Here is a 10,137-nt window from a genome sequence, read left to right on the forward strand (position 1 = left end):
GGTGGAAAAATTCCTGGAAGTCTTCATGGATGACTTCTCAGTATTTGGAGACTCATTCAGCTCCTGCCTTAACCATTTAGCACTTGTTCTGAAAAGATGCCAAGAGACTAACCTGGTTTTAAACTGGGAAAAATGTCACTTTATGGTGACTGAAGGAATTGTCCTTGGGCACAAAATTTCGAACAAGGGAATAGAGGTGGATCAAGCTAAGGTAGAAGTAATTGAAAAATTACCACCACCTGCTAATGTTAAGGCAATTAGAAGCTTTCTGGGGCATGCAGGATTCTATAGGAGGTTCATAAAGGATTTTTCAAAAATCGCCAAACCTCTGAGCAACCTGCTAGCTGCTGACACGCCATTTATCTTTGATAAAGAGTGTCTGCAGGCATTTGAGACTCTGAAAGCTAAATTGGTTACTGCACCAATCATCTCTGCACCAGACTGGACATTACCATTTGAATTGATGTGTGATGCCAGTGACCATGCCATTGGTGCAGTGTTGGGACAAAGGCATGACAAGCTTCTGCACGTCATTTACTATGCCAGCCGTGTTCTAAATGATGCACAGAAGAATTACACAACCACAGAAAAAGAGCTACTAGCAGTGGTTTACGCCATTGACAAATTCAGATCCTATTTAGTAGGATCAAAAGTGATTGTGTACACTGATCATGCTGCTCTTAAATATCTACTCACAAAGCAGGATTCAAAACCCAAACTCATCAGATGGGTGTTGCTTCTGCAAGAGTTTGATATAGAAATAAGAGACAGAAAAGGGACAGAGAATCAAGTGGCAGATCACCTGTCCCGAATAGAACCAGTGGAAGGGGCGTCCCTCCCTCTCACTGAGATCTCTGAAACCTTTCCGGATGAGCAACTGTTTGCCATCCAGGAAGTGCCATGGTTTATAGACATTGCAAACTACAAGGCAGTGAGATTCATACCCAAAGAGTACAGTAGAGTGCAATCAAAGAAATTAATCACAGATGCAAAGTACTATCTTTGGGATGAACCATATCTCTTTAAGAGATGTGCAGACGGAGTAATCCGTAGATGTGTGCCTAAAGAAGAAGCACAGAAGATCCTTTGGCATTGCCATGGATCACAGTATGGAGGACATTTTGGGAGTGAACGAACAGCCACAAGAGTCCTCCAAAGTGGCTTCTACTGGCCTACTCTCTATAAAGATTTCCAAGCGTTTGTGCTTAATTGTGATAGTTGCCAAAGATCAGGCAACCTACCTCACAGTTATGCCATGCCTCAACAAGGAATCTTGGAGATTGAGTTGTTTGATGTATGGGGCATTGACTTCATGGGACCCTTCCCACCATCATACTCAAACACTTATATTCTGGTGGCAGTGGATTATGTATCCAAATGGGTGGAGGCTATTGCAACGCCCACTAATGACACTAAAACAGTGTTAAAATTCCTCCAGAAACATATCTTCAGTAGATTTGGTATCCCTAGAGTATTAATCAGTGATGGGGGCACTCATTTCTGCAATAAACAGCTTTACTCTGCTCTGGTACGTTATGGAGTTAGCCACAGGGTAGCTACCCCATATCACCCACAAACTAATGGGCAAGCTGAAGTCTCAAATAGAGAACTCAAAAGAATCCTGGAACGGACTGTAATTAACCGTAGAAAGGATTGGGCAAGAAGCTTGGATGATGCTCTGTGGGCATACAGAACAGCATTTAAGACCCCTATAGGGACCTCTCCATACCAGCTTGTGTATGGAAAGGCATGTCACTTGCCAGTGGAACTGGAACACAAGGCCTACTGGGCAACCAGATTCCTAAACCTTGATGCCAAGTTAGCTGGAGAAAAATGATTGCTCCAGTTAAATGAGCTAGAGGAATTTAGACTCAATGCTTTCGAGAATGCAAAAATTTACAAGGAGAAAGCAAAAAGATGGCATGATAAGAAATTGTCATCCAGAGTCTTTGAGCCAGGGCAGAAAGTTCTGCTATTCATTTCCAGGCTCAAATTATTCCCTGGGAAATTAAAATCCCGGTGGAGAGGTCCATATGTAATTACAAGTGTATCACCATATGGATACGTAGAGCTTCAGGATAATGACTCTAACAAAAAGTTCATTGTTAATGGACAGAGAGTTAAACATTATCTTGAAGGCAATTTTGAGCAAGAATGCTCAAAACTGAGACTTGATTAAAAGCTCAGTAACAGTCCAGCTAATGACATTAAAGAAGCGCTTGCTGGGAGGCAACCCAGCCAAATCACAAAATTTAATTTTATTTGCTTTTCTATTTGATCAAGTTTTACAGGTAGATGCTAGAGTATCTTCAAAAGGTGAAATAGCAATTGATTGAAGTCACAGAGTTACAGGGAAAATTGGAAGCTCACTGGCGTGAAAAAGCCAGTAAGAAATGTTTTGGGCGTTGAACGCCCAAAAGAAGCACCCACTGGGCGTTCAACGCCAGTAAGGGTAGCCATCTGGGCGTTAAACGCCAGAAGGAAGCACCTTCTGGGCGTTTAACGCCAGATTGTTAGCATCCTGGGCGTTCAGAAAAACGCCCAGTGACAAAGGACTTCCTGGCGTTCAACGCCAGAAAAATGCATCAGCTGGGCGTTGAACGCCCAGGAGAAGCAGCATTTGGGCGTTAAACGCCCAAAACATGCACCAGTTGGGCGTTTAACGCCAGGATGGTGGGGAGGAGGTAAAATTCGTTTTTCTTTATAATTTTTCTAAATTTTTATGTTTCAATTCATGATTTCTTGCATAAACATGTTTCAAAATGTCATCCTTCAATTCCAAAAATTTTTAATCCTAATTTCTAAAAACACTAATTTCTAAAATCCCTTTTTCAAAAATATCAAATATATCTTAATTCATAAACCCAAATCTTTTTCCAATCCAAATCTTTTTCAAATCTTTTTCAACTCATCATATCTTTTGGATTTCAAAATTGCCTCTCCCTCTATTCCTCTCCTGTCATTTCTTTTGCTTGAGGACAAGCAAACCTCTAAGTTTGGTGTGAGTTGCCATGATCACTGAGCTAAAACTCATCAAGATCATGGCACCTAAGGGAACAAGAAGAGCAAGGATGTGAACTGAAGAAACTAAAGCGTCAGAAGTTATTCCTTGAAGGACCAAGCACCCCACAGACTAGAGGAACATCCACTCCCCAAAAATACAGGTTGTTAAGTTCTAATTTTAAGTTTTAAACTCTGTGATAGTATTTTTATAAAAATTTACCTTAGAAGTTATATAAGAGTAGTAGTAATTAGCATATCTATTTTGATTTTATTTTCAATTAAGTTATGATTTATTTTTCTCATCATCATCAAACATGAATAAAATAGTAGATTTTTAGAATAAAGAGGCAATAATCTTTTTTCGAGTTCTTAATAAGAAAAATTTTAATTATTTATATGTGGTGGCAATACTTTTTGTCTTCTGAATGAATGTCTGAACAGTGCATATTTTTGATATTGAATTTTATGAATGTTAAAATTGTTGGCTCCTGAAAGAATGATGAACAAGAGAAATGTTATTGATGATCTGAAAAATCATGAAATTGATTCTTGAAGCAAGAAAAAGCAGTGAAAAACAAGCTTGTGAAAAAAAATTACAAGGAATCATTGGATAAAGAAAAAAAAAGAAAAAGCCAATAGCCCTTAAAACCAAAAGGCAAGGGTAAAAAGGATCCAAGGCTTTGAGCATCAATGGATAGGAGGGCCCAAGGAAATAAAATCCAGGCCTAAGCGGCTAAATCAAGCTGTCCCTAACCATGTGCTTGTGTCATGAAGGTCCAAGTGAAAAGCTTGAGACTGAGTGGTTAAAGTCGTGATCCAAAGCAAAAAGAGTGTGCTTAAGAGCTCTGGACACCTCTAACTGGGGACTCTAGCAAAGCTGAGTCACAATCTGAAAAGGTTCACCCAGTTATGTGTCTGTGGCATTTGTGTATCCGGTGGTAATACTGGAAAACAAAGTGCTTAGGGCCACGGCCAAGACTCATAAAAGTAGCTGTGATCAAGAATCAACATACTTAACTAGGAAAATCAATAATACTATCTGATTTCTGAGTTCCTATGGATGCCAATCATTCTGAATTTCAAAGGATAAAGTGAGATGCCAAAACTGTTTGGAAGCAAAAAGCTACTAGCCCCGCTCATCTAATTAGAATCTGAGCTTCACTTAAAACTAATTAACTTTTTGTTTGTTTCTTATCTTTTTCAAAACTACCTAACTACTTTTCCCTCTCTACTTTTCGAAAATATCTCATCCCTTTTTCAAAATTCTTTTTAATTAACTAATTGTTTTAAATTTTAATTTTAATTTTATTTTCGAAAATCATTTAACTCCTTTTCAAAATTTATTTTCGAAAATTTCTCCCTCTCTCATCTTCTTCTATTTATTTATTTATTTACTAACACTTATCTTCACCTCTCTTCATCTCAAATCACTGCCCCTATCCTCACCTTTGTGTTTGGATTCTCCTTTCTTTATTCCCTTTCTTCTTTTACTAATAATAAGGAACCTCTTTACTGTGACATAGAGGATTCCTCTTCTCTTCTTTTTCTGTTCTTTTCTCTTTCATATGAGCAGGAACAAGGAAAAAGGCATTCTTGTTGAAGCTGATCCAGAACCTGAAAGGACTCTGAAGAGGAAACTAAGAGAAGCTAAATTACAACAATCTAGAGATAACCTTGCTGAAATTTTCGAACAAGAAAAGGAGATGGCAGCCGAACCCAACAACAATAATGCCAGAAGGATGCTTGGTGATTATACTACACCTACTTCCAAGTTTGATGGAAGAAGAATCTCAATTCCTACCATTGGAGCAAACAATTTTGAGCTGAAACCTCAACTAGTTACTCTAATGCAACAAAACTGCAAGTTTCATGGACTTCCATTAGAAGATCCCTATCAGTTTTTAACTGAGTTCTTACAGATCTGTGAGACTGTAAAGATGAATGGAGTAGATCCTGAAGTCTACAGGCTCATGCTTTTCCCTTTTGCTGTAAGAGACAGAGCTAGAACATGGTTGGATTCACAACCTAAAGATAGCCTGGACTCTTGGGATAAGCTGGTCACGACCTTCTTGGCTAAGTTCTTTCCTCCTTAAAAGCTGAGCAAGCTTAGAGTGGATGTTCAAACCTTCAAACAAAAAGATGGTGAATCCCTCTATGAAGCTTGGGAAAGATATAAGCAGATGACCAAAAGATGTCCTCCTGACATATTTTCAGAATGGACCATGATAGATATATTCTATTGTTGTCTATTTGAGTTCTCTAAGATGTCATTGGACCATTCTGCAGGTGGATCCATTCACCTAAAGAAAACGCCTACAGAAGCTCAAGAACTTATTGACATGGTTGCGAATAACCAGTTCATGTACACTTCTGAGAGGAGTTCCATGAATAATGGGACGCCTCAGAGGAAGGGAATTCTTGAGATTGATGCTCTGAATGCCATATTGGCTTAGAACAAAATGTTGACTCAGCAAGTCAACATGATTTCCCAAAGTCTGAATGGATGGCAAAATGCATCCAACAGTACTAAAGAGGCATCTTCTGAAGAAGAAGCTTATGATCCTGATAACCCTGCAATAGCAGAGGTAAATTATATGGGTGAACCTTATGGAAACACCTATAATTCATCATGGAGAAATCATCCAAATTTCTCATGGAAGGATCAACAAAAGCCTCAACAAGGCTTTAATAATGGTGGAAGAAATAGGCTTAGCAATATTAAGCCTTATCCATCATCTTCTCAGCAACAGACAGAGAATTATGAACAGAGTACCACTAACTTAGAAAATTTAGTCTCTGATCTCTCTAAGGCCACTTTAAGTTTCATGAGTGAAACAAGGTCTTCCATCAGAAATCTAGAGGCACAAGTGGGCCAGCTGAGTAAGAAAATCACTGAAACCCCTCCTAGTACTCTCCCAAGCAATACAGAAGAGAATCCAAAGAGAGAGTACAAGGCCATTGATATACTTGATGAGCGGATATTTTATACGCTTTTTGGGGGTAATTTCATGTAGATTTTAGTATGTTTTAATTAGTTTTTAGTAGAATATTATTAGTTTTTAGGCAAAAATCATATTTCTGGACTTTACTATGAGTGTGTGTATTTTTCTGTGATTTCAGGTATTTTCTGGCTGAAATTGAGGGAGTTGAGCAAAAATCTGACTTAGGCTGAAAAAGGACTGCTGATGCTGTTGGATCCTGACCTCCCTGCACTCGGAATGGATTTTTTGGAGATACAAGAGTCGAATTGGCGCGCTCTCAACGGCGTTGGAAAGTAGACATCCAGGGCTTTCCAGCAATATATAATAGTCCATACTTTGCGTGAAGATAGACGACGTAACTTGGCGTTGAACGCCAAGTTCATGCTGCTGTCTGGAGTTAAACGCCAGAAAAACGTCATGATCCGGAGTTGAACGCCCAAAACACGTCATAACCTGAAGTTTAATGCCAAGAAAGGCCTCTACTCGTGGATAGCTTTAGTCTCAGCCCCAGCACACACCAAGTGGGCCCCAGAAGTGGATCTCTGCACCCATTATCTTTGTTTACTCATTTTCTGTAAACCTAGGGTACTAGTTTACTATTTAAACAACTTTTAGAGACTTATCTTGTACCTCATGACATTTTCAGATCTGAATTACATACTTTTGACGGCATGAGTCTCTAAACTCCATTGTTGGGGGTGAGGAGCTCTGCAGCGTCTCGATGAATTAATGCAATTGTTTCTATTTCACTCAAATGTGTGTATGGTCCGATCTAAGATGTTTATTCGCGCTTAATTGTGATAGAGGTGATGATCCGTGACACTCATCACCTCTCTCAATCTATGAACGTGTGTCTGACAAACACCTCCGTTCTACATCAGACTGAATGAACTTCTCTTAGATTCCCCCACAGAATCTTCGCGGTATAAGCCGGATTGATGGCGGCATTCATGAGAATCCGGAAAGTCTAAACCTTGTCTGTGGTATTCCGAGTAGGATTCTGGGATTGAATGACTGTGACGAGCTTCAAACTCCTGAAGGCTGGGCGTTAGTGACAGACGCAAAAGAATCAATGGATTCTATTCCAACCTGATTGAGAACCGACAGATGATTAGCCGTGCTGTGACAGAGCATAGGAACGTTTTCACTGAGAGGATGGGAAGTAGCCACTGACAATGGTGACGCCCTACATGCAGCTTGCCGTAGACGTGCTTTACAAACAATTGAGTTAAATATTACATTGCAGGAATTCAGAGGACAAAGCATCTCCAAAACTCCAACATATTCCCCATTACTGCACAACAAGTAACGCTATTATTCTTTATTATTTCAACTTACAATTTTAAATAGTTTGGCTTTTTACAACTAAATCTAAATAACTTTATTGGCATCCTGACTAAGATTAATAAAATAAGTATTGATTGCTTCAAACCAATAATCTCCGTGGGATCGACCCTTACTCACGTAAGGTATTACTTGGACGACCCAGTGCACTTGCTGGTTAGTTGTGCGAATCACAAATTCGTGCACCAATACTCAACATGGCCGAATGCAAGAAGGAGGGAAAGGACGCAAATCCCAATGAGGAAGATCTCATGGGACATCTCTCAAGCAAGAAGGAGTTCCCTATTGAGGACCCAAGGGAATCTGAGGCTCATATAGAGACCATAGAGATTCCATTAAACCTCCTTCTGCCATTCATGAGCTCTGAAAACTATTCTTCCTCTGAAGAGGATGAAGATGTAACTGGAGAGCAAGTTTCTCAATATCTAGGAGCTATCATGAAACTGAATGCCAAGTTATTTGGTAATGAGACTTTGGAAGGTGAACCTCCCTTACTCATTAGTGAACTAGATACCTGGATTCAGCAAACTTTACCTCAAAAGAGACAAGATCCTGGCAAATTCATAATACCCTGTACCATAGGCACCATGACCTTTGAGAAAGCTCTGTGTGACCTAGGGTCAGGCATAAATCTTATGCCACTCTCTGTAATGGAGAAACTGGGGATCATTGAGGTACAGCCTGCCTTATTCTAATTACAAATGGCAGACAAGTCAGTAAGACAAGCTTATGCATAGAAGAGGACGTGTTGGTAAAGGTTGAAGGCCTTTACATCCCTGCTGATTTCATAATCTTAGACACTAGGACGGAGGAGGATGAATGCATCATCCTTGGAAGACCCTTCCTAGCCACAGCAGGAGCTGTGGTAGATGTTAACAGAGGAGAATTAGTCCTTCAATTGAATGGGGACTACCTTGTGTTTAAAGCTCAAGGATCTTCTTTAACAATGGAGAGGAAGCATGAAAAACTTCTCTCAATATAGAGTCAAACAGAGCCCCCACAGTCAAACTCTAAGTTTGGTGTTGGGAGGCCACAACCAAACTCTAAGTTTGGTGTTGGGACTATACAACATTGACCTGATCACCTGTGTGGCTCCATGAGAGCCCACTGTCAAGCTATTGACATTAAAGAAGCGCTTATTGGGAGGCAACCCAATTTTTATTTATCTAATTTTATTTTATTTTCATTGTTCTTTTATATTTTATTATGTTCATGATCATGTGGAGTCACGAAAAAAATATTAAAATTAAAAATAGAATCAAAAATAGCAGAAGAAGAATCACACCCTGGAGGAAGGACTTACTGGCGTTTAAACACCAGTAAGGAGCATCTGGCTGGCGTTCAACGCCAGAACAGAGCATGGATTTGGCGTTGAACGCCAGAAACAAGCAACGCCTTGGTGTTCAAACGCCAGGAATACAGCCTGAGGAGAGCTGGCGCTGAACGCCAGAAACAAGCATGGAACTGGCGATCAACGCCAGAAACAAGCTGCACATGGGCGTTGAACACCCAGAACATGCATCACTTCGGCATTTAAATGCCAGAATTGCATGCAAAGGCATTTTACATGCCTAATTGGTGCAGGGATGTAAATTCTTGACACCTCAGGATCTGTGGACCCCATAGAATCATCTCAGGATCTGTGGACCCCACAGGATCCCCAACTACCATTTTCTCCCCTCTTCTCGAGATTCATCCTCTCTTTCCAATACACACTCTTCCCCAAAACCCTTCACCAATCACCTCAATCTCTCTTCCCAATTACCCCCTCACCACTCACATCCATCCACTCTTCCCCATAAACTCCACCTACCTTCAAAATTCAAATTTCTTTTCCACCCAAACCCACCCTAAATGGCCGAACCTACTCCCTCTCCTCTCCCTATATAAACCCCTCCATTCTTCTTAAATTTCACATAACACAACCCCCTTTCCTATACCTTGGCCGAATACACCTTTCTCCACTCTCTTCCATATTTTCTCTTCTTCTTCTTCTTCTTCTTTTCTTTCTTCTTTTGCTCGAGGGCGAGCAATATTCTAAGTTTGGTGTGGTAAAAGCATAAGCTTTTTGTTTTTCCATTACCATTGATGGCACCTAAGGCCGGAGAAACGTCTAGAAAAGGGAAAGGGAAGACAAAAGCTTCCACCTCCGAGTCATGGGAGATGGAAATATTCATCTCCAAAGCCCATCAATACCACTTTTATGATGTTGTGGCCAAGAAGAAGGTGATCCCCGAGGTCCCTTTCAAGCTCAAGAAAAATGAGTATCCAGAGATCCAACATGAGATCCAAAGAAGAGGTTGGGAAGTTCTAACCAACCCCATCCAACAAGTCAGAATCTTAATGGTTCAAGAGTTCTATGCCAATGCATGGATCACTAGGAACCATGATCAAAGTATGAACCCGAATCCAAAGAACTATCTTACAATAGTTCAGGGGAAATAGTTAGATTTTAGTCCGAAAAATGTGAGGTTGGCATTCAACTTGCCTATGATGCAAGGAGATGCACACCCCTACACAAGAAGGGTCAACTTTGATCAAAGGTTGGACCAAGTTCTTAGGGACATATGTGTTGAAGGAGCTCAATGGAAAAGAGACTCCAAAGGCAAGCCGGTTCAATTAAGAAGACTGGACCTCAAGCCTGTGGCTAGAGGATGGCTGGAGTTCATCCAACGCTCCATCATCCCCACTAGCAACCGATCTGAAGTTACTGTGGATCGGGCCATCATGATCCATAGCATCATGATTGGAGAGGAAATAGATATTCATGAAGTTAACTTCCTTGAATTCTACAAAATAGCCGATAAGC

General features: G+C 40.3%; 1 non-coding gene across 1 annotated transcript; it reads right to left on the reverse strand.

Moving 5' to 3' along the window:
* Positions 1 to 5,105: 5,105 nt before the first annotated feature.
* Positions 5,106 to 5,209, reverse strand: LOC112798818 (small nucleolar RNA R71). Its single transcript, XR_003200415.1, has one exon. It is a non-coding gene; the product is annotated as a small nucleolar RNA R71 (small nucleolar RNA).
* Positions 5,210 to 10,137: the final 4,928 nt, after the last annotated feature.

This window comes from Arachis hypogaea, chromosome 4 (genome assembly GCF_003086295.3).
Source record: "Arachis hypogaea cultivar Tifrunner chromosome 4, arahy.Tifrunner.gnm2.J5K5, whole genome shotgun sequence".
Lineage (NCBI taxonomy): Eukaryota > Viridiplantae > Streptophyta > Magnoliopsida > Fabales > Fabaceae > Arachis > Arachis hypogaea.